Below are 25857 nucleotides of genomic sequence, written 5' to 3' on the forward strand. Positions count from 1 at the left end.
ACTTAACCAAAGATGTTAAAGACCTCTATAATGAATCTTATAAAGCACTGAAGAAAGAATCCTTATCTCAAACTAGCAAAAGTGCTCTTCCTTTCTTATCATTGCTTATGTCTTCTCTTCAACAAAATTGAAGAAGAGGGCAGAACAGGTTCTGCCTGGAAGCGAGGGGGGTGGAAGGGAGAGGGAGGGGGCGGGGAGCGGGGGGAGAAATGGCCCAAACAATTTATGTACATATGAATAAATGAATAATGGGAAAAAAAGAAATTGTAGAAAACAATGGGAAACAGAATCCACATTCACGGATAAACAAAATTAATATTGTCAAAATGGCCATATTACCTAAAGTGATACACAGATTCATTGCAATCCCTATGAAAATTCCATCAACTTTCTTCACAGAAGTAAAAAAAAAATTTAAAAATTCATAATGAAAAAATAAAGATCCTGTATAGACAGATTAATCCTAAGCAAAAAGAACAATGCTAGAGGAATCACAATACCTGACTTCAAGCTGAACAAAGGAACCATCATAACAAAAACAGCATATGGCACTGGCACAAAAGTTAGAGACATAAATCAATGGACGATACTAGAAGATTCAGAAATAATTCCACTCACTCACACCCACTCACTTATTATTGTGCTAGGTGGGGGTACATTGTGGTGTTTACAAAATTTCTTGCAATATACTGAATATATCATTCTTGAATTCACCACTTTCACCATTCTCCTTATCCCTGCCTTGCCCTATTCCTGGAATAGTTTCAGCAGGTATCATTTTTCCATTTACATATATGTGTACACAGTATTTGCACCATATTCACCCACATTCACCATTTCCCCACTCCTCCCTTCCACTGATTTCAACCCCTCCCACCCGCCAGACCTGTTCTGCCCTCCTGTTCTCTGATTTTGTATAAAAAAAAAAAAGAAAAATGACATTTTTGCTTTTTTAAGGGAGCTACACTGGAAGTTTCCTTATAGCACTTCTATTATATATGTATTAAAGCTTGATTTGGTTCATCTGTTCTATTTTCTTCTTTCTACCTTAGACCCTTTCTTATGGTGGTTTCAACCAGTTTAAAAATTCTATATTCATTCTTGTATAGAGAGTACATCAAACCTATTCACCTTATTAACTTCCTTCTTTTACCCTATCCCTCTTGTATGTTGCCTCCCCTTAGTGTGACCAGTTTTTCATAAAATTTCTATATTTATATTAGGTCCATATCCCACATATGAGAGAAAACATGCAACTTTTGGCTTTCTGAATCTGGCTAACTTCACTTAAGATGATGTTCTCCAGTTCCATCCATTTATTCCCAAATGACCAAATAAAATTCCATTGTATATAAATACCACATTTCTTAATCCATTCATCAATATTGGGACATCTTGGTTGTTTCCATAGCTTAACTATTATGAATAATACTTCAATAAACATTGATGTGCAGATGTCTTTGTTGTTACCTGACTTATATTCCTTCGGATATAACTTTAGGAGTGGAATTGCTGGATCATATGGCAGTTCTATTTTTGTTTTTTTTGAGGAGACTCCATACTGTTTTCCATAGTGGTTGTACTAATCTATATTCCTAACAGCAGTGTATGAGTGTTCTTTTTTCCACACATTCTCATCAATGTTTGTTGTTTGTCTTTTTGATGGTAGCTATTCTCACAGCAGTGAGGTGGAATCTTAACATGGGTTTGATTTGCACTTCCTTTTTGGCCAGGGATGTTGAGCATTTCTTCATGTGTTTTTTAGCCATTTGGGTTTCTTTCTTTGTATAAGCTCTCTTCAGTTCTTTTGCCCATTTCTTCATTGGGTCATAGATTTTTGTGAATATTAGTTTTTTGAGCTCCCTATATATTCTGGTTATCAATCCCTTATTAGAGGTTAGCTCAGTCACCTGATTCTTGGCAAAAATGCCAAAAACATAATCTGGAAAAGTGTCTTTAACAAGAGGTGCTGGGGAAACTGGATATCCGCAGATAAAAGACTGAAACTGAGTTCCTATCTCTCACTTTGTATAAAAATCAACTTAAAATGCATTAAACATTTTAATATAAGAACTGAAACTTTGAAGTTACTAGAGGAAAACATGAAAAACACTTCAAGATATAGACCTAGACAATGACTTTTTGATAAGGACTTGAAGGAAATAAAAGCAAGAATTGATGAAACATATCACATTAGATTTTAAACTTCTGGACAGCAAAAGAAACAGTCAACAGGGTGAAACAACAGCCTACAGAATGGTAGAAAAATCTTTGCTAGATATTCAGTGGATCGTGGTTAATATCTACAACTTATGAAAAACTGAAAAAAGTAAATGAGAGTAAGTAACCCGATCAATAGATAGGAAATTGAACTGAATAGACACTTTTCAAATGAAAGTTCATTTCAAAGGGCCAATGAACACGATTAATGTCCAAACCTCATTTTTTAATCCTATTGAAGTATTAATAGTGTTTACTATTCCAAAACAAAACAAACTTTATATACTTAAATCAATTTAATCCTAAGAAGAAATCAATGGGGTTTTACAATCATCCTTATTTTACAGGAAAGAGAACAGGTACAGGGAGTTTAAATAACAAAATGTAAAGAGTAATTAGATTATCTGTTCGTTTGAGACCCAGAATCCATGCTCTCAGTCAATGTCCTCTTTCATTTGGCAGAACACAATCTATGTCACATCTATATTCATCTAGCAATAACCCTGGGTGAAACAATGGTGAATCTACTTCCAATTCTTATGTTTCTTAATCTAAAGAAATCTTAGCCAACAGAATATTAAGCAGATTCCCTTTCCTTCTGCTTTCCACTTCAACTCTCATTACACAGACATTGCCTTTGGATTAATCTGTATGTTTGTCAGTAATTTTCGATAGAATTAAGGCAGAAGACTCCCTAAGATATTGCTTAAAGTATAAAATGTTAACATTTTACCTAAAGTTTACAATTACTCAAATTAATACTTTTTATCTAATTACTGAACTTAAAATACTGATGTGTAATTTACATTACTGAAGTAAAGTATAACTTTCTGCAAAATTTCAATGATATAAATATAGTAGGTTGTTCAAAGGTTTTTCAATTTAATATTAACATGTAAAGAGAAATGATTGTAAAAATACTTTTTTGAAAGCTACTATCTTTTCACAGTATGAAATCCTAACTTTAGAATGCTCTGACATCTATATTTTCAAAAAACAAAATAGATTGTAGAAAACAAAATCCAGTATCATTGACCAACAACCTAACAACTTTATTTTTATTTTTACATTTTTGTTACCTCTCCTATTCATATTTAATTTGCATCATTCCTATCTTGGTGTACATTCAATTTTAGCTCCTAATTTTTAATGGTTATCTCATGTTACCATGTGGCATGCCAGGACATATGGAAACACACGCTCCCATACTGTCCTGAACTCTTACCTGTGCCCGTCAGTGAACACTGTTCATTGAATGTAATGTAGGTTTTGTTTATTATTTTCTTTTTCTCTTTGTTATTTGATTGGAAACATGCATGGATATGGAGAAATTTATATTATCACAATAGGTGTGTTAGAGAGCATACAGCTCACAAAATAAAATAATTGTATTACAACTTCTCCATGCTTGAAGAGATATTGATTATATATGCACATTCACATGATTAATTTGGAAAGGCTGCTGCTGCACACACTCACATACCACATGGGACCAGTTCTACCAACCATGCTCTTATGTAACTGTTTGTATTGTATGTGCTCAAATGTCTTTTCCTGAGCTCTTCCTGAGGAACCTAGGTGTTCTCCTCAGTGACTGGAGGAGGTGCTAAGGTCATGACAGAAACAAAGAGGAAGTCCTGCCCTCCTGCAAAAGCAAGAAACAATGAGGCGAGACACAGCCGAGTGAACAACCTGCACAATGCTATGCTTTAGAAAGTGACGAAACCACATAAAGAGGACAGAAGAGAGGTGTCCTAATGGTCAGGGGCCTCTTAATGCAACATCTCCCTAGAGGACACACAGTTCTGACTGGTGTGGGAAGATGAACAATTTGGCCGGGGACAATAAAACTGAACTTTTCATGTAGATGATGCTGAAGAACAATGATAGAACGTTCTAAAATCTGTCTGGAGACCAAAGTGGAGAGTGGGTGTGAAATGGAGAGCCTGCAGGGAAGGACATAAGCCACCTTCCCAGTCTGTTCCCTTTCAGCCAATCTGGGTGTCAGAGGAGGCTGACCTCTCTTTACCAATTTGGTCTCTTTTCAGGTTGTGCTTGATGAGAAACAAAGCATATGATACAATTTTCAAGTTATAATTAACATGCTATGGGGCAAAACTAGTATCACTCTATGAGGTTCATGTACTTCAAAACCAGATTTAAAGGTACGCAAGGTAAGAAATACAAAACCGAAGGTGGATGAAAATTCCGTTTTCTGTGTGCCAGGAGCCAGGACAAACTTTTCTTCATAAAGTTTTGCATGTTCTCTTTGCAGTACACATGCAGGAACATTTGACTGTCACCGTTTTACAAATAGGAGACACTGAGGCCACCAGAAGTTGATTAAGTTTACATAGCTAGTTAAATGAGGTGGCCAGGATATTTTGGGATTTCCTGGCTGAGAATGCTTTAGCTTAATTGGTTCTGGGGGATGAAAGTTAGCTGCTACTCATACCACAGTAAGGTTTAGAACTTTCCTAACATCTGAAATGGAGTCTGTGCACTGAGGGGGGCGGTGACCAAACATTTAAGTCGTCGCCCACTATTAACACTCTAGGCAAGGAAGCATGTATCTTCATTTATACGGAAAGTCTTGGGGATCGTGCAGAGGCAGGGCCCGAGCATGTGTTTCTCTGTGTCCATGGCAGGAGGCCACACGCCATGCCTAGGTGCACGTTAACATGACATAAATGTTAATGTCCTGTTCTAAAACCAAAGCCTGCGGGAGAGAGGAAATACCACCCCTGCACACCCAGGACCCGGTGTTTGGATATTGCAGTCTACATTTTGACTCCAGAGTGTGATGACTAGGTAACTTTTCACAAGGATTTCATTTTTTGCCTGTCAAGGCACATTATTTTAAGGGTGACAATAACTTGGCTGCAAATGAGCTGAAACCATCAAGGTGATAAATGAGTTTCTGGGAGAGAGAGAGGCATCAGCCCAGCCTCTGCTTTGCAGGACCACACACCTCTGTCCCTCTTCCACCTTCTGTGAAGAACAATGTGTCATAGAAAGCCCCCTTCTTGCCTCCCCCATGGCCCTTTCCAGACTGGCCTCCTGCTTCTTAAGGCAATAGAGACTCATGAGCACTTGACTTTGGAAAATATACCATATTTCACAGAGTTTGGGAAGGGTGGAGACATGGTTGCTGTTTTCCTCTGACTGTTAGCAAGGGTCTGATTTATAAATCTGCCTTGGAGACAACTCCTCTCCCAGTTTATTTTCTCTGTCAGCTGGGTCCGTCTCTGAAGTGGGGTTGCCTATGGTCAGCTCAGTGGTCAGTCTGTTTTTGTGAGTTGAAACCTAAGAGTTATTGTCTAGAAGGGCCTGGGGAGGTGGGAGTCTGGATTCTTGTCGAGAGATGACTTGGGGGTAGGAGGGCAGGTAACACTGTGAATTTCATGTATCCAATCTCATTGAAGTTGTTCTCATTTAACTCAATTAATATAAGTGGGTTAAGTAATTGGCTAAAGGATTTCCATTGAGAATGAAAAGTCAGGATTTAAACTACAAGTGTTAATTTCATATATTCATAATACAAGATTCTATAAGCTGCTGAATATTGGGGAAGCACAGTGATAAAGAGTAAATAATTGTGGAGGGTAATTTGATTAATGTACATTATATACAGGCCTGAAGTACCAAGGTGAAATTCCCCTGGACTATCAATATACACTTTTAAAAAATGGATAGGAAGGTAAAGCAGGTCCTTTCCAGAGGTGGGTAGTAGTGGGAGGGGAGCAGGCCTAAGGAAAAGGGAGAATGAGGGTGAATGTGGTGGATATATTTTGTATTCATGTATAAAAACGGAAGAATGAAACCTATTGAGATTGGTCTAAAAGGGGGAGTGGAAGAGGGAGAATGATGGAGGAGGTGAATCTACGATATATTGTAAACATACATGTAAATGTCACAATGCATCCCCCTGTACAAATGTTATATGCTAATAAAAATTTTAAAAGTAAGCATATCTGAAACATCTTTGTCTTCTTTGTTCTAGTGCAGATTCTGATTCAAGATGACATCCACGTCCTCAGGACTATTGAGGACAAATTGGTTTTTCACGTGCTATACAAGCTGGTGAGGAAATCACCAAGAAGCAGGGCTTTGTCAAAATAAATGTGAAACATTTCAACATTTCTCACTTAGAGCTGTGAGTTTTTGATTTTCTATTATTTTTTCCTTACTTGCTATCTATGCACTCACATTTGCTATTATTATTATGTGTCTGGGAGGGAAGAAGAAGCATTAGTGATTAACTTCATACATTGCATTTCATTTGTGTCACAGAGGCTACAAGTAGATTAAGAACCTCAGTGTCTACTAGGCAAACTACAATGTCTAACAGCAAAAGGGAGCCAGCACAGGTCAGCTGACTGAGGTGGGCAATGGTATGTCCTCTCTAAGGATGGTTAGATACAGCGTTTCGATGCCATAACTAGCTGAGAAAGAAATATAGTCTGCTGCCTTTCCTTAACCTTCACCATTTTTTTTTTTTTTGGTGATGGGGTGATGATCCTGGGGATTGAACTCTGGGCTTCACACTTGCTACGAAAGTGCTCTGTTAGTTGAGTCACATGCCCAGTGCTTTTAGTTTTTCAGGCAGTCTCATGCTTTTCTTTTTTTTGAATCTTGACTGTATTGACCTGTGGTCCCCTTACATCTCCACCTGGCTTACAATTTTCTTTTTTTTTTATTCTTTTATTATTCATATGTGCATACAAGGCTGGGGTCATTTCTCCCCCCTGCCCCCGCCCCCTCCCTTACCACCCACTCCGCCCCCTCCCTCTCCCCCCCCCCGCCTCAATACCCAGCAGAAACTATTTTGCCCTTATTTCTAATTTTGTTGTAGAGAGAGTATAAGCAATAATAGGAAGGAACAAGGGTTTTTGCTGGTTGAGATAAGGATAGCTATACAGGGAGTTGACTCACATTGATTTCCTGTGCGTGTGTGTTACCTTCTGGGTTAATTCTTTTTGATCTAACCTTTTCTCTAGTACCTGTTCCCCTTTTCCTCTTGGCCTCAGTTGCTTTAAGGTATCTGCTTTAGTTTCTCTGCGTTAAGGGCAACAAATGCTAGCTAGTTTTTTAGGTGTCTTACCTATCCTCACCCCTCCCTTGTGTGCTCTCGCTTTTATCATGTGCTCACAGTCCAATCCCCTTGTTGTGTTTGCCCTTGATCTAATGTCCACATATGAGGGAGAACATACGATTTTTGGTCTTTTGAGCCAGGCTAACCTCACTCAGAATGATGTTCTCCAATTCCATCCATTTACCAGTGAACGATAACATTTCGTTCTTCTTCATGGCTGCATAAAATTCCATTGTGTATAGATACCACATTTTCTTAATCCATTCGTCAGTGCTGGGGCATCTTGGCTGTTTCCATAACTTGGCTATTGTGAATAGTGCTGCAATAAACATGGATGTGCAGGTGCCTCTGGAGTAACAGTCTTTTGGGTATATCCCCAAGAGTGGTATTGCTGGATCAAATGGTAGATCGATGTCCAGCTTTTTAAGTAGCCTCCAAATTTTTTTCCAGAGTGGTTGTACTAGTCTACATTCCCACCAACAGTGTAAGAGGGTTCCTTTTTCCCTGCATCCTTGCCAACACCTGTTGTTGGTGGTGTTGCTAATGATGGCTATTCTAACAGGGGTGAGGTGGAATCTTAGCATGGTTTTAATTTGCATTTCCTTTATTGCTAGAGATGGTGAGCATTTTTTCATGTGTTTTCTGGCCATTTGAATTTCTTCTTTTGAGAAATTCTGTTTAGTTCACTTGCCCATTTCTTTATTGGTTCATTAGTTTTGGGAGAATTTAGTTTTTTAAGTTCCCTATATATTCTGGTTATCAGTCCTTTGTCTGACGTGTAGTTGGCAAATATTTTCTCCCACTCTGTGGGTGTTCTCTTCAGTTTAGAGACCATTTCTTTTGATGAACAGAAGCTTTTTAGTTTTATGAGGCCCCATTTATCTATGCTATCTCTTAGTTGCTGTGCTGCTGGGGTTTCATTGAGAAAGTTCTTACCTACACCTACTAACTCCAGAGTATTTCCTACTCTTTCCTGTACCATCTTTAGAGTTTGTGGTCTGATATTAAGATCCTTGATCCATTTTGAGTTAATCTTGGTGTAGGGTGATATACATGGATCTAGTTTCATGAAACATTTTTAAAAGGGAAGGTTAGTCATCCTGGGCCGCCCAAAAGTTAGCAAGTTCCCATCTCAAAAAACAAACAAGGTGCGATGATACACATCTGTAAATTCAGTTACTCAGGAGGTGGAGATAGAGAGATCAGAGCTCAAGTCTAACCAGGACACAAGCATTGTCAAGATACTATTCCAAAGAACGACAACTCCTAAAGCCCACTTGGAAGGTGGAGGTAGGAGAATCCTAGACTGAGGCAAAGCCCTTGTCCCTTCCTGTCATGGCCTATACTCTCTACAACAAAATTAGAGGTAAGGGAAAAATAGTTTCTGCTGGGTATTGGGGGGGGAGAGGGAGGGGGCGGAGTGGGTGGTAAGGGAGGGAGTGGGGGCAGGGGGGAGAAATGAACCAAGCCTTGTATGCACATATGAATAATAAAAGAAAAAAGAAAAATAAATAAATAAATAAAAATGTTTCATGAAAGTTGAATGTAAAAGTTATCGGTTGAGGTTGAAGTCCATCAATTAGAATGCATTTAGTGCAATTATTGGGTGGGATGGGGTCTCTCTGAGCTGGCCTTAAGTAACAATTCTACTGTTCTGTAGCTTGGATCACAGACATGAGTCACTATGCTTGGAATCTCCTCTCTAGTTTTTCAGTCTTAGAAAATGTCAGCAACAATTATTGACATGCTCAGACAAGCCTTCATTGAGCTTTGTCAATGAGTTCATCAGAACCCAATTGACTTCATCTTGAAAGTATACCTCAACTCCTGTCTGGTCCTACTTACCTTCACAGTGACCTCCTTCTCCTAGACTATTCATTACTTCCCTCTGGACTCTCTCATGGCCTGGTCCTTCCACTCTCACCCTATAGGGGGCCCTCTTGTCATGTGATTCTCTTGCTCACATCTTTTATCTCATTTTTTAATTGGATTATTTGTTTGTTTGGTGTTCATCTTTTTGAGTTCCTTATATAATCTGGATGCCAATCCCTTATTGGAAATAATTGCAAATAATTTCTCCTGTTCTGCAGGTTGATTGTTTCTTTGCTGTGTAAAAGCTTCTAAGTTTGATGTAATACCATTTGTCTTTTCTTATTTTTGCTGCCTGTGCTTTTAGGGGCCTATTTAAAAACTCACTGACTACATTGTCTTAAAGTTTTCCCCCTGTGTTCTTTTGTAATAATTATATAATTTCAAGTTTAAGATTTGGATCTTTCATCCATTTTGGGTGAATTTTTGTGACTGGTGAGAGAAAAAAATGTAGTTTCATTTATCTCCATCTGCATAGCTAATTTTGCTGCACCATTTATTGAAGACACCATTCTTTTTCCCAGTGTTTCTTGAAATCTTTACCAAAAATAGTTGGCTGTATGAACATGAGTTTCCATGTTCTCTATTCTGTTCCACTGGTTTATGTGTGTGTTTTTATGCCTGCAACAACCATGCTGTTTTACTCACTGTAGTTTTGCAGGATGTTTTCAGGTCAGACATTTTGATGGTTCCAGTCTTTTTGTTGATTTGTTTTTGTTTAGTTTTGCTCCATATTTCTTTGGCTATTCTGGGAGCTTTATGATTCTATAAGAATTTTAAATTTTTTCCTATTTCTATGAAGAAAGTTATGAGACTCTTAATGGGAAGTGCATTGAACCTATAGATTACTTTGGGCAGTATGATGATTTTAACAATATTCATTCTTGTGATTCATTTATTGATATGTTTTATCATTTTATTGATTTGTGTATATTGAATAACTACAAATTTTAATGTTATTATTATTAGTTGGGCCTTGAATGCAACACATTTTCCTTATTGTGAAGTTTTTATTTTATAATAACATTATCTTTAAAATTATTAATTCGTTAATTTCAGAATACACAATATATGTGCATAGCCCCAAATCCAAATGATACAAATTACATATGGATGCAAACTATGCTTAATGTTATATGCATTCTCTGAAAATTGTTGGCAATTTTCTTGGCTTAAATGATGGGTTTATCATTACTTACTATGCTTTAAATAAAGAACTAAAAATAAAAATAACACAATAGGAAGGATGACAGTGTGTGAGTCAATAATAATAATAACAAATCATGAACTGAGACTTATGAGTCATTTAATTCTGTGTTCATAAGGCACAATAGGAAATGATTAAACAAACACAAATTATATTCAAAAACCATTTTGCCTCCCATATTTTCTCTCCCATCACATATTCCTTTAGAAAAATATGACATATTTTATTTTGGTTTTGAAATTTGCTTTTTCTACTTAATATTATGCTTTGTTCTACTTTCATTTCCAGTCATATGGAAGCCCCTCATCTTTGTGCATGGTTGCTTAGCTATCTATTGTATAAATGTGCTGGCATTTATTTATCTAAGAATCTATTGATGTACATTTGCATTCGACTCAATAATTTGATGTCCTTAAATATACATGTACATGTATGTCCCTTATCTACAAAAGAAGGTGCATGCTTAATAAACCAAATAATTACATCAGAGAATATATATTTCAAATTTTGATAGATATTCCTAAGTTTTATAGTGTCTGAGCCATTTTAGCTTCCTCTAACAATGCATAAAAATATTTTCCCATTTGCCATAAAAGTGATATCTCAATATTGACAAGGATATGGAGTGACAGGAACTTTCATTTTTTTGCTGATAGGAATTCAAAATGCTACAGACAATTTGGAAGACTGTTAGGTAGCTCTGTACAAACAAAACATATTCTCACCACAGGTATTTATCCAAATGTGTTGAAACCTTATATCTACACAAAAAGCCAGCCATACAGTTATGTTTATAGCAGCTTTATCCATAATCACTAAAACTAGGAAGGAACCATGGTTTTCTTCACTAGGTGAATGACTAGACTATGGTAAATCCAGACAATGAGATATTAGTCAGCACTGAAAACAAAAACAAGGGCTATGAATCCATGAAAAGACATGGAGGAAATTTTGCTCAGTAAAATAAGCCAGTCTGAAAAAGCTACATTGCATGTGGTTTCAACTCTATCAAGTTCTGGAAAAGGCAAAACTATGAAAATTGTAAAAGGATCAGGTGTTTCTATGGTTGCCATGAGTTGCGGAGGAAGAACTGATTAATAAGTAGGGAAAAGAGAACTTTTCTTAAGGATAGTGAAACTATTCTGCATCACAGTGCAATGGTGACCACCTGTATTGGAATGTACATTGGTCAAAATTGATGTGATGCTCTCTCTGCTTCCTGTCTGTCATGAGGAGAGCTGCTTTGCTTCTGCACATGTTCCCTGCCGTGATGCTTCAGCCTCGCCTCAGCCCCACAACACTGGAACCAACCTAACATGGATAGAAACTTCAGAAACCATGATCCAAAGTAAGTCTTTCTTCCCTTTAAATTGTTTCTTTTAGAAGTTTATTCTTTTATTCTAATGTTTTCTTGAAAGCTTTTGTAAGCAGCTATGGTACAAAATTTCAAGTTGTTCATTAAAGTGAGTAACAAGTACAAATTTCGTATAATTTTTAAATCATAGTATTGGACTGGGTAATACGTGATGAAGGAATGATGTGATTAGAATTTCATCATTTTGCAATCTATAATCAGTAAATGGAATTAGACTTCGATCATCACCAAGTGCTAATGTCACGAACAGCTCTCCCGTCCCATACCACATCTGAATTATCCCTGCTTAGAGCAAGGAGTTGAAGATCTTAAATCTGATGAAATCCTCAGGTCCAACTGGCAATTTACAGGCAAGACAGAGGACATAGGAACACCTGAAATGACACCATGGGAATACTGGCAGCAAATCCTAAGCCACAGAAGCTATAGATCATTTGATCTGTTTTCTTCTAAAAATACATTTAAATGGAGGAAGTATCTGTAGGTTGAATGATTTAAGGTACATGGAAATAATTGCTTTGTGTGAACTTTATTTAGATTCTGAAACAAACAAAAATTATCATTTATGAAAGTTAGAAATTTAAACATTGATGTGATAATAAGGAATTCATTGTACTTATTTATGTGTGATAATTACATATGATTATGTTATGAAAAAAAGTTCTTATCTGCTAGCCACATACTGAAATTTTTAATGGACACAATGATAGAATGCTTGGGGTTTGTTTGAAAATATGTATGGGAGGAGAAAAGAAGTGAGGGGGAATAGAATATTAATTATGACTGGACAGTTGTTGATTTTGGGGGATGAATGCATGACATCTATTATGTCATTTTTTTTACTTTGGGGCATGTTTTGAAATTTCCATAGTAAAAAAGATTTGTAAATATAAAAAATCATAGAATTCATGCTGGGTGTGGTGGCTCATACCTATAATACCATCTACTTAGGAGATGAAGATGGGGAGGATAGTGGTTCGAGGCCAGCCCAGGCAAAAATTTAGTAAAGCCCATCTCAACCAATAGCTGGGCATGGTGGTAGGTGCCTGTCATCCCAGCTATGTGGAAAGCATAATTAGGAGAATGGTGGTCCAGGCCAGCCCAGACAAAAATTCATAACTGACCCTATCCCAAAAATAAGCAAAAAAGGACTGGGGATGGTCCAAGTGTTAGAATGCCTGCCTAAAAAGAGTGAGGCCCTGTACCATCCTGGTGTGGGTGATGTTGATAGTAGAGGAAGATTGTGCATGTGTGCGGAGGGGATAGGCAGGGGACATACTAAACTCTGAATTTTCCACTTAATTTTGCTGTGAAAAATATGAAATCAATTAAAAAGTTAACATTCAAAAGAAACATTGAACATTATCATACAGAGATGATATTCATATAGAAATCCCTGGATGAATATTAATTCAATAAGCCCTTGATGGTTCCCTTCCATGTTTCATTCACAGTTGCAGATGCTAGGATTAGTGAATCTGATAGATGGTTAAAAGTTTACTGAGAATAGCAGAGAAGTAAAACATAGTTAGAACACAGACCAATAAGAACTGTGAGGAAAGTAAGCCTTGTCTCCTCTTCTCATCTTTATGTTCCTGGATTTCAGTAAATTCACATAGCCAAGGCTAGAAGACAAAGAAGCTGACCTGTTAGTTGTTTGTTTTCGTTCTCTTCAATGCTGCACCTGTGAACTCAAAGCTGTAGATGACTAACTCTGGCCACTGGGGAAGCTGAACTGACTTGCCCTGACCTTTCATGACCTACCTTGAGGCTAAATCCAAACCTAAAGGAACAGATACTCATGTGATCAGAGCACCAGCTCAGCTGTGTTTATCAAGAGATGGTCTCAGGGGTGTCTTTGTGCAGTGCAACCTTCTCTCTGCACACTTCATTTTTTACGACACTTGGAGTCATTAATGAATTTATTGCCTTTACTCTAATCCGTCATTTAAAATATCATATGTCTTAATGTCTGATGATAGGAAGTAACTCTGGTGTAGTGATTTCCTTAGAGTAAGTGAGAGTGGAAAACAGAACATAATCAGTCACTAGTATTTGCCAGATTCACTCGGTGAGGACAGCAGGTTCCATCAAACTGGACAAGCCGCCTGTTCTGATCTCAGGCATCTGGAAGGGAACAGAGCAGAAGTGTGTATCTTGACTTTCTGTGTCTATATTGTGTGCTGCTGTCTTCCATCAACTGAGTGTTGATCTGTCTGGAGTGTGTAGAAGTTGCTTCCTCTCTCTGGTCCTCATTTGTGAGAGTGAAAATATTAGTCCAGTGTGGTGGTCTTTGACCCTGGTTGCACACTAGAATCTCATAAGGTACTTTAAAAAATAATAATCCTCAAGGCCTACTTCAAATAAGTTGAACTCAAACTTCCAAGGGCTGGGCTTGAATATACAGTTTTTGCTGTTGTTGTTTTGGATCTGCGCTAGGAAAGTCAAATGGATTAAGTTAGAAAAACTTAAAGACTCTTAACTCACAGGATTTCTGAATCTGTAATTTTTTATCAAGACTAAATCTACTCACAACAGTGACAATGCTTTCTTCGAGTGTATTTAAGCAAATTAATTTATTTAAAACTTTTTCATTCATTTAAATAGATACAATTTGAGGATACATTTGACCCTGTAGAAGTTATTGTAGGAAAAATTCAGATTCCCCAGGCCTGACTGTAGAGCTTGTGAATCAAATTTTAAATGTGGTACCTAGAAGAGTTGATTACACTACATCATTTCTGAACATAATGGGGATTTAAAAATTTTTTAAGAGCAAATTTTTAAGAGCAAAATTTAAAAAAAATTTTTAAGAGAAAAGACTCTTAGAGGATTAAAGACATAATATAGAAACTTGTTATTGTTGAGACAGGTCATTGAGAGTCTTTTTGGTTCCAAAGTGCTCTACAAATTGGCCACACCAGTCAGAACTCTACTGTTGCAAGAAACAGAAAAGCCAATTTCTTTCAACTTCCCACAAAAAATTGCATTGGTTCATGTATTAGAAATCACACTGGTTCACATACTAGAAGAGCTTGGTTCTACACTGGCTTCAGATATACTTCACACGGGGCCAACTTCTCTATTCTGGTTTGATTCAGTTCAGCTTGTTGTATTGGCTTCCTCCTGAGACAGTGTCTCCCCATGGTTACAGCCTTTGCTGCCACTCTAGAGTTCTTAGTTGGTGCTAGAAGGGCAGCAACTCTCTGCAAGAACCAGACTGTGTTCTCCTGGTTAGCAGTGACCACATTTATTCCCCATCCAGTTACAGTGTACTAGGAGATGGGATTTGTTGATTCACACAAGCCAAACAGCTTGTGGGGAGAAAGCTATTCATTTTCCCTTTTTATACAGGAGGAAATTGAAGTAGAGAGGGTTATAGTTGCCAATGTCACACAGTTATTGAGAGTGAGGCTAGAATTTGAACCTAGGCACCCTATTTCAGGGCCTAGATTATTAACCACTTAACCATCTTAAAATTTCTGACTAAACAGACCTTTTGTTTTTCCATGGTTTCTTCTTACTCATAAATACAGACTTCTCATAACTTCAGCACACCTGTGGCCCTCATGACTTTTTCTCACCATTTGATATTTTGGTACCTGCTGCCAACTCCCCAATTTTCACGTTTTCCTGTTTCAGATTCTTGACTGAGAGAATTGATTGGCCCTCCTTGACCTTGTTTGAACAGAGCTTTACATGTCAGGCCTCATCACTGGCCAGCTTATTATGGTTGGTCAGGTAGTTTTTCCTGGTCTGACATCCCTTGGCAGTTGAAGACTGCTCATCATATGTACTGTCTCTCCTTCCTCACTTTTCCGTTGCTCAGAGCATGGAGTTAGAGGGAGATACAAGGATTGTTCTGTGTGCTGGGAAGTACACTACAAGGCAGGGTAAAATGTAGGGCTTAAGTTTAATTCTGATATAGTGTTGTGAAGATTAAAGAGGGGAGAGGTCTCATTTGGCAGGATTTTCTGGAAGTGGCCATGGGTCTTAAATATGAGTGAGGACAGTGAATTAGATGAGAAGGGCTACATAAACAGGGCACCAAGACTGACAAGCTTGTTTGTGTCAGACATTGTGATTAGTGACTTCTTCATGCAGGAGGCACATACTGAAAACTACTACATTCCAAGGATATACACAGACCCTGAGGCTTCCAGAGCTGACAGTTTGTTTAGGGAAGGGGGGAGTCATCATGTTATAGACTCGAGTGGGTTTCACATCTGTAACAATTTCTTTGACTTTCTTAAGATTAGGAAGACATGCCTTTGCAACAGATCTGGTCCACTGAACCGCAGATTCCATGATAGAACCTAGTGCCCAAGCTGTTTATTGGAGGAAATGATGAGGCATGAAGGTTAGAGGGAGCAGGAGAAAGTTCAGGAGAGACTTTAGGTGAGAACAAAGATCTGATACCTATGAAAGAGAAAGGGAAGAATAGATTTGGGAAAAAGAGCTTCAGACCAGAGTACATCTCCAAAACAGAGTCATTTAGAACAAAGGGAGTCAGCAGCAGAGACTGCCTATTAGTGGTGTCCTGCGATGGTAGGCATGGCCTGGGCTGACCCAGCTAAGGAGAGCATGAACTTGCTGTGGTCTTCACAGTTGTTCCAAAGGTGTGACATCAGGAGATTATTAACTGATCAGACTCCTTATAGCAGCTTCTCCCTTAAACGGAGCTCCGAGACACACACTTTTATAGAGCCATCAATAACTCGCATGTAAAATTGTATCTGACACTAAATAATTAATATTGCTTATCCTTTATTGCATGTCTGCATAATAATTGTTCATAATTTTCATTCCACTATATTTAGTGTGCTAAGAATAAAGACCATGTATTTATCCATTTCTGAAATCTCAATATCTAGCAAAGCATACAGCAGCTATTCAGTAGATCTTGATTGAATGAACAAATGAGTGAATGAGTGACCCAGGTGATTAATCAACCAGTGCAAGGATTTAAGTGAAGCAGTTCAGTGATTGGAGTTACTCTTTTGAAACGCTGCTCTGATGTTGCTGTGTCTTAGTGGTTCAATGGAAAGAGCATGCGTTTTCAAGTCTGACACTTATAGAGATGAAGCATATTTCAACTTGTTTATTAGTTTTGTATCTTTGGCTAAACAACCTGCCCTTTCTGAGCCTTAGTTCTCTCATGTATAAAGTAAGGGTGCTGTCAAAGTCATTGTTCCTTTCAGGGTTTAATGAGGTGATGACCATAAATGGTTAGTGCTGAGCCTGGCATATGAGAGAACTTCTACAAATTTACTTTTTCCCTCTTCTTATCTTCTAAGATCAAATCATCCAGTTGCCTACAGAAGGGGGTGAACTTTAATTCATCATAAGAAGATGAAGAAAGTCAACCCCAACAGTGACCTCCATTATTCAGTATTTAGCAGAAGAACAATCTCTACTAGTATGTGGAGAATAGAACAATCTCTCTCTACTACTGTTTTTAATCCCTTTTAGAGACTCTTTGTACCTCATGTAGCAAAGTGTGCTTCAATGTTACTCCCACAACACACAATGGAAAACTGAAGGTTAGAGGTTATGTAACTCACACTTTCAATAAATGGAAATAACAGAATTCAAACTGAAGCCTGTGTTGGATCTGATCACCTATCCTTTACATTCACTCTCCAGTGACAAGCAGCTAAGAGACCCTCAAGGACTGAGTCAGGACTTGGATTCTGTCAGGGTGTTCTCAAGATCCCACAAAGAACAAGAACTAGGCAATAGCATCCAAAGAGAAAGGAGCATTAGGACTTGCGTTATCCGGTCCCTTTTTGTAAGGATCTTCTGCCCTCTGCTGGTGGCATTTAATGCTTTTAAATGTCATTAAAATGCCAAGTTTATCTTTTAATTTAGGTACCCTTGGTGGTCATTAATTTCAAATAAGGATAATTTATACTATGTGTAATTCATTTATTAATATGATTCTTTGCAAGGGCATATGTGTGTGCGTATGCCTTCATACATATGTATGTGAGTGTGCAGGTACTCACAAATCTATAAAGCTTAACGTAACACCCGTCACACAGTAGACAACAAGCAAATATTACACCAATGAGTCACTAGAGATTCCCACATGGGAATAATATAAAACATCAAAGCACTGGCCTGTGTATGGAATTAAGGTGAGAGAAAAAAGGAATGGAACTTAGTCACATGGTGCAGTGACAGATAACTACTACTATTAGTACTACACCCTTCAGGGAACAAAGGCATAGAGGGGATGAATGCCTTCATCAAGGAGGTCTTACTCAAAAAGTGGGTGGCAGTGACTACAACTCAGACAATGTGGTTCCGTTCTGTGTCCTGGCATTTCACCACCTTGCCTTCTATTGTGTGTGGGGTACTGGAGATCGAACCCAGATCTTCATGCCAGTCAGGTAAGCAGCCTATAACTAAGTCACACACCTTGTCTCATTCTTGCCTTATGAAGAAAACCATTGCTTGTGAATGACTTCTAAGGCAAGTCAACACAGTCCTACCTTCAGGAGTTAGGCTGATAAAGACCGTGACACTAAAACCTAAAATAAGTGTTGGGGTTATTAGATGTTCCAGAAACCATGAGACAGATGTGAGAGTTTGTGTTTGCTCATGAGTAACATGTACAAATATTGACAGGGATGGGGGAGCAAGAGGAAAGAGCAAGTTGCCATGACTAGGAAGAACATTGTGTCAGTCCACTTTTTTGCTGCTATCATAGAATATCTGAGACTTGGTAATTAATAGAAGAAGGGAGATTTATGTCTGGCTGTTCTGGAGACTGGAAAGTATAAGATCAACTCCCTCTTATGATAATGGTACTCATTCATTCCTGAGGGTAGAGCCTTAAGGACTAATCATTTTAGCGTTTCACCTCTCAACTCTGTTGCATTGAGGAGTGAGTTCTCAACACATACTTTTTTGAGATGTATTTAAAGGACAGAGAGTTTAATATGAATCTGTTACTACGACACATGTTTGTAGTATTGTTTCACCCAAGTCTCAGGAAAATTGTGGAGGGTAGGATTTTCCCCAATATTTGTAGATAAAGAAACTGAGAATCTGAAAGGGCTTGTTAACTGAAGCCTTGGTGATCATCTTTGTCTCAGGAGTTATGAAGAGGTGGAATGCATGTAGGCAGAAATGGAAGCAGATGAAAAAGGCAGGAACCCAAACATTTGGATGTTGATTTGTTGGATTTTAGGACTTTTCTTCACTCACTTCTTCTTAAAGTTTAATGTGCAAATGGGATCTTGAGTATTTTGTTAAAATGCAGTCTTTGAGCTACTGGATGTAGAAAGGGCCCTGAGTTTTTCTTCTCTAACAAACTCCCAGGTGATATGGTTCAGGGGCACACTTTAGTAGCAAGAGTCTATTTGCCTCTAAGCAAAAAGTGTGGCATCTGGGAAAGACTTGGTGCATGATATATTCTGAATGAGTGAATGAATGAGTCAATCATCAAACAGTGTTTGTTTCCCAAGATCTGTGATTGCAATAGAATGGTGAGTTGACAGTCTATGCTCTCTTTTGAGTCTTAAATTGTTTATATAATAATTACTTTTTCATATTTCTCTCTGTAGATAGTCACTCTGTGAATGTTTATTTTCCATTTTCTCATTAATAAAATTATTTATCATCAAGAGAGAAATTGCTGCTTCACCAGGCCAGAGTATTTTGGAAAAAACACTTTTAAGTGAGAATGTCTTGAACATTGCTGAAAATTTCTGATACTTTGAGGTTTAGAAATTTTCTCACTGTGTTCTAACTTTCTCATCACCTTCCTTTCTTTCTTTTTAACAACAACAAAAGTATGAGAGCACTGGGGGTTGTGATACATATTTTCTCTTATTTTCTGTCTCTATCAGTGGAATACTTGAGGACTGTGGTAAGGACAACAGCCAGTGAGAGAGATACCCGGCCTCCGGCCTCCACCTCATCCCACCCAAACCCCAAAGATGCAGGGATTATTTTGTAATCAGTTCTGGCAATCTCCCCCCTGCAGTGTCAACTGTCCCACTATTTCAGGACTGAGTACACAAATTCATCCCTTAGATCAGCAAAACCAGGATGCCATCCCTGGGCAAGCAGACTTAATAATTATTTTATTACCTTCAAATTGGTGGTTTACTGCACGACTTAGAACTAATGATATCATCCCAACCCTCAGCTGAGCGTTACCTGAAGCTGAGCTCTCTGCTTCCTCCAGGGAAAATAGTAAAGTGTGGGAGGAAGGGAAGGAGGGAACTGTCAGGAGTGATGTCTTCTGCTTAGCAGAATTTCTGAAACTGTTGGCATTTGGATTTCCTAGCCAAGAAGCTAGGATGATATCACAGCAGCATGTTGAAGGTGTTTCCCCCAGATCTTAATATGTAATGTGTATATATATATATATATATATATATATATATATATGCTATATATATGTGTGTGTAATAAGATGTATGTCATATCATAATATATGCATATTATATATCCTTGTATGTATATTTTTAATAATGACATTAATAAAACCCTTGTTCTGATTGTGTACTTTTGGATCACCGTTGACAATGACAACAATGAGTTGTCAGTCCCTCAATTCAGTTCAATGTGGTTGGTCCTTCCAAAAATCAGCCACAGCAAAGGAACACTGAATGTTTTCCAGTTTAATAGTAAAAACATACTTCAACTATACGTTAACACAAAATACTATACGGTATGATGATATTATATATTAACATTCTTCTGCTGCCAGTACTAGTGAAAACAATATTCTTATAAAGTCATTTTGTTTTCTTTCAGCTGTGGGGATGGAACCTACAACATTGAGTGCTAGAGAAGTGCTCTACCACTGAGTTACCATCCCCAGCTCTGAAGCCAGGCTTAGTGACTCCCATTTAGCTTACTTTTAAGGCTTCATGGTGATTCCATCAAAAAAGGGAAGCAAGTATGCAACACACCACTGTTACTTGATTTTTTCCCCTTTTTTATGTAAGACTCTCACTATGCTCTCAACTCCAAAAATCAAAAGGAAGTGGGTAATTCCCATGATTAGCTAGATCCAGAAGAACATACCCTACAGAACTGGAAGGCTTTGCTGCAGCTTTGGGGGCTGTCTACAAGGTGCCTTCTGTGGGCACCCAAGCACTGTGCTCTGGGAACCACCCTTCCCTCCCCCTCACATGGTCGCTTAGGCCTCCTGATCCTCTTCTAGTTGACGTGCTGCCCTTTTTCATCCTAGGGCAGATAGTCCTTTAATACTACCTGATTTTCTTCCGGTAAGAGCAAGAGAAGACTTCAGATTCAAATGGGCTGTGAAGAAGTGAGGGAAGACCGAGCTACCCAGCTCAAGAAGCAATTAATTATACAATTAAGTGATCAGAATGTTTATACCACTCTTAAATTTTGGAATGTGATTACACACAGAAACATCTGTGGCTCTGCCTCTATTTCTCTCTCAGTGTATTTCTCTCTTACTTCAGCAAATATGAGAGGGTAGAAAATAGAAACCTCTTTGCTACCTTACCATAACCACAAGATAGTAGGCACAATTAAATATGAAAGACCAGTGAGTACTGCTATGTTATGACAAGAAAGTGATACCCTAGCTAGTAAAAATTAAGTGATAAAACCTGGTGAAGAAAACACTGATGAAGGCAATATACAACATTATCTAATCTCAAAAGTAACAGCAGGGTGATTCCTGTGTAGTGACTCCTTTTGTTTAAGCATAATCCAAGAAAAATACAATTTTATATCCTACTTTGGCTAATGGACTGACAAAGATTATTTGCTTGGTCAAACTTCATTCAACCTTCTGAGCCTTTTTCTAAGCCCATCTGTGCACTTCTTTATGAAATCCAATTTTAGCAATCCCTGCAAAGTTAATTCATCAAGAACCCCCACCCTCAATATCTGTTCAGGTTCACCATCCTCACCTTCCCCAGGCATGTCTGATCATTCCTGGCTTATCTTGGCAAGGATTCTGTTAAGTCAGTTTGGCCAGGATCCTCTCCTACTCAAGTATTGTCATTTGTTGACCTTCACAATTACTTTGCCAATTTTTTCAGAGAATGTCTGTCTCACAAATGCCTTCCAATAAGCTAAGTATCTTTTTAAGTCAAGCATTGTATAAATTCACAGACTTGTTACTTGTGTTACTTTCATCCCTGGTATAAAGATAATTAAGCTGTCTGTATCTCTGTTATGCCCTCATTTTCCATCCTCCTTTGTAGCTGGAGTGGGCCATTTGACCAACCTTGGCCAATGGCCTGAGAACAGAAGTGATTGCTAATCTCAGTGTGCTTCATCCATCCCTTTCTTTGCTGACTATAGCATGTATTCCAGATGGAGATTCAAGACAGAAAGAAGTACAAGATAAAAGACAACTATTGAACCCACATCGAATTGTGATAAAAATGAAAAGGAAACTTTTAGTGTATTCAACCATTGAGATTCCAGGACTCTGGTGCTGCAGTCAGCTTTAAACTGACTAGTCCAACTCCACAGGAAAGCAGGTTGAAGTGCCCAAATGGGTTGGGCAAGGAACACATCAGTATATGTCATTTAAATTCTTTGCTCAATTATTTTCAAGAGATCAATTTTAGAAGGTGAATTTTCTACAGTGGCCACAATTATCTTTTCATCACTCCTTAGAATGTTTTACTTTTTATTAGACTGTTAGATACTGAGTAACTACATTATGTGAATAATATCTATCCCTACCATGACCTCACATAATGCTCTGCATTGTGCAGTTGATGACAAATATATGAACACGTGAACGAGCACACTCATTTTGAATATGTATCTCACTTCCACAAGTGTCAATTTGCCATTTATTTCCTTCTAAGACAGAAAGCCAGAAATGAGTGAAACCATGGCATACAGTGGGACAAAGTAAAGGTTTTCTCAATAAATGTTAGTTTACTGCTTTGGCTCAAGAGAACCACAGCCTCACCTAAAACATAGGAGAAAACAAACAAATAAAATAATAGATAGATAGATAAATCTTCCAACTTTGATGAATTATGACACAGTGCCACCGGGTGGCACCATTGAGTCAATTTCATCTGCTTATCCTCTTCCTGGAACAAAGATGGAAAAGGGGTCAATTCTTGAAGTCTGAAACCATATATTTACTTAGTGTATTACCAAAAAAAATTTTCTAAAATCTATGAGATCTGAGTGCTATAATCAGCAGCTTTGTGCTGTACCTTCTTATTTTTATGGCTTTTTAATATTTCTGAAATGTCCACCGTTGACATATTGTTATCATCACTATTATGAAAAAATAGAAATGGAGAAGTGTCAGTTTTTGAAATCCAGTTAAGTTTATCAGAGAATTATCATGCTCTCACAGAAATAAAACTGAGAGTTTCGCATTATTTTTTAAAGGACATTTAAATGTTGTCAGTGCAGAAGGACTCTTCCCAAGAAGATTGATCCCTGAGACAACCATGCAGTTCTCATCTATCCTTCTCCCCTTTAACAAGATATGCATGCCTCTTCCTGCCTGGCTGCATCTTTCTTTCATATTCTCATCTCCAAGGATGCTGTCATAGAAAAGAGCAGTCTACATAAACTTGAAGGAAATGGGGTTGGAATCCCAGCTCTCCCACAAATGAGCTAGAGGACCTTGGATGAATTACATTATTTTTGTGGGCTATATAAGTTCCCAAAGTAAAATGTCTGATATAATTGCATTTCCATAAAATTCATTAATACATGTTATAGGTTTTCCATTGGAATTGAGAATTAAACATGCTTAGTGCTTGGCACTAGAAATGCAAATCCAAAGAAGAATAGATATCCTCTTTTTGAGTAGGAGATGGCTGCATTAAAGATAAGCACTATTCAATGTTGCCAATATTATAATTGAGGTGTTTATAAACTGTTGTGGCAGTTCAGGAAAGGAAAATATTAGTCCTGCTCTGGTGTCAAAGAGAGCTTTGCTATTGTTTGTGTGCTTTGTTTTTTATTTCCCCTTTAAAGCAACAACTTGGATGGTACTATACAATATAATGCAGAGAAAAGAGAAGGATTAATGTTCTTTTGGCAGGTACTAAATGTTGGGCACCGAGTGTACTCAGTTTTACTTTCTCACCTATCTACTCATATTTTTCTTAATCTAGTATTTATAATATGTTTATATTAAGATAATGCTATGTTGTCCCTTTTTTCCAGGTAAGGAAGGCTAGTATTGCAGAGGAAAGACATCCAAGGTCACAGAGCAAATGAGATAGACTGTAAGCAAGTCCCCACATACTCACATGTGCCCTGTGGGTGGTCAGGACATACAGGAACAGGGATGGGGCTTGGGAGGTGTGGGCAGAACCTCTGCTCATTCTCTTGGAAGTAAAAAATGGCCTCATTTTGTTGGCTGTTTATGGAACCATGTGACAATACTGCCTCTTCCTTCCTCCTTGAAGCTCTTGGCTTCCCTCACAGGCTTCTAAAAACTCATTCTCTCTTGACTTTTTCTTGTACCACCTTGCTACAACCTCTTACCTTCTTCATCAGTCACACCTTGTAGGTGGCTATATTCAGGATCTATCTTTAATCTATTTCTATTTTTATTTTATTCATTGTATCACAGGCTCTGGTAGCTATTCTCAGTTTCAAACCCAACCTTTATACCATGTCCTCTATATCTGGCTCTATGTTTCTTACAAGTGCCTTTTATTTTAGAGTGTTTCAGAGAGCCCTCTTTTAAACCTTAGAGACTCTCAATCTTAGATTTTCCTTATAACCCTAGTTATGATGTAAAATTATATATTATATGTGGTTATTTGTTTAAGATTTTTCTCTTATACCAAACTTTAAGTTCTAGGAAGACAGACTTGTCATAAGATAGCATATCCATTATCTAGTATAATAACTGTACAGAGTAAGTCCTTTAAAAGTTCATTGATGGAGATACAAAAGCAAATCAGACACTTATGTTTAGTTGAAACTGTATCACTTTTATGGACTCAATACATTAACATCCTACAGACACTACACACTGCTTGCATATAAACCTGTGTTACCTGTGTGATCTCTGAATAGTTGCATGGCTTTGGGTCTTCACAGCCCATGTGGATAACCTCCAGCTCAGTTTCTCATCCCTCAGACTTTCTTTTCATCTTCTCCTCCATAAAAACAATCATTTATTCATGCTGACTGTCCCACCAAATAGTTCACAAATCTCTCTCCTTCGCTTGACCTTTGATCTACTTCTACTTCAAACACCCTCCTGTCCATCAGCACCACTTTCAACAGTCTTTATTTAAAGCTACCTTAGGTAATTTTTGCTTTCCAAACTTTCTACATTCATAAGCCAGCCTCAGAATTCCTTTTGTTGTGTTCATCACATCAATAGCAACACTATTGTTATCCATAGAATTTAAATGAATAACTTCAAATTTAGACAAAGTTTTGATAGAAATTAATATAAATGAAAACTTTGGTTTCACAGTCAAAATTGTTTTCACCATGCAATGAATACATAGTTATTAACATTAAAAATCATAATTTTATTGCCATTAAAAACATAATCTCACATTTCCCATGAACGTGTGTAATTTGCCAAGCACTGACTTTGTCCATACTGTGTACTGTTCGTGGTGTGAGGACTTTTACTCGCTTATTCAAGGGAACATTCTGTGTCTTTTCTAACTGAGCCATTATAGAGATCGCCATGGTAAGTTTGGTTATCTCTATTTTATAGAAGAGAAACCTGGAAGTTAGAGAGGTTAAGTAATAAACCCAGCTGGTAATAACAAGATAACAAGTCGGCTATGGCTGACAGATCTCACCAGACCCAGGGCTTTGCTGCACCTACTCAAGATCTGCTGTCAGCACTGTTCCCTTGAATTCTGACCACTTGAGTTCCTTGTCTCGTGCCTTTCAATAGCTCGTATAGCTTACAGGAAAAATCTCATCTAAGCACAGTAGTTCAGACCCATTGATCTGGCATCTTCTACCTGTTCTATCTTGCTGTTCACCACTCCCTACCTTGTACTTTGGGCTCCAGGAACTCTGACTTTGTGGCCAGAGTTTGCCTTCTCACTTTTGCTGATGTTGTCCCCAAAGATTGGAAAGCATCTGCCTTGCCCTGCTCTGCCTGACCTGTTT

The 25857-nt window shown here is 37.9% G+C and overlaps 1 long non-coding RNA gene across 2 annotated transcripts in view; it reads right to left on the reverse strand.

Moving 5' to 3' along the window:
• The window catches only part of LOC141411009 (uncharacterized), a 163641-nt gene that overhangs the window by 123037 nt on the left and 14747 nt on the right, over window positions 1-25857 (reverse strand). The window lies entirely within an intron of this gene.

The sequence above is a fragment of the Castor canadensis genome, chromosome 9, assembly GCF_047511655.1.
Source record: "Castor canadensis chromosome 9, mCasCan1.hap1v2, whole genome shotgun sequence".
Lineage (NCBI taxonomy): Eukaryota > Metazoa > Chordata > Mammalia > Rodentia > Castoridae > Castor > Castor canadensis.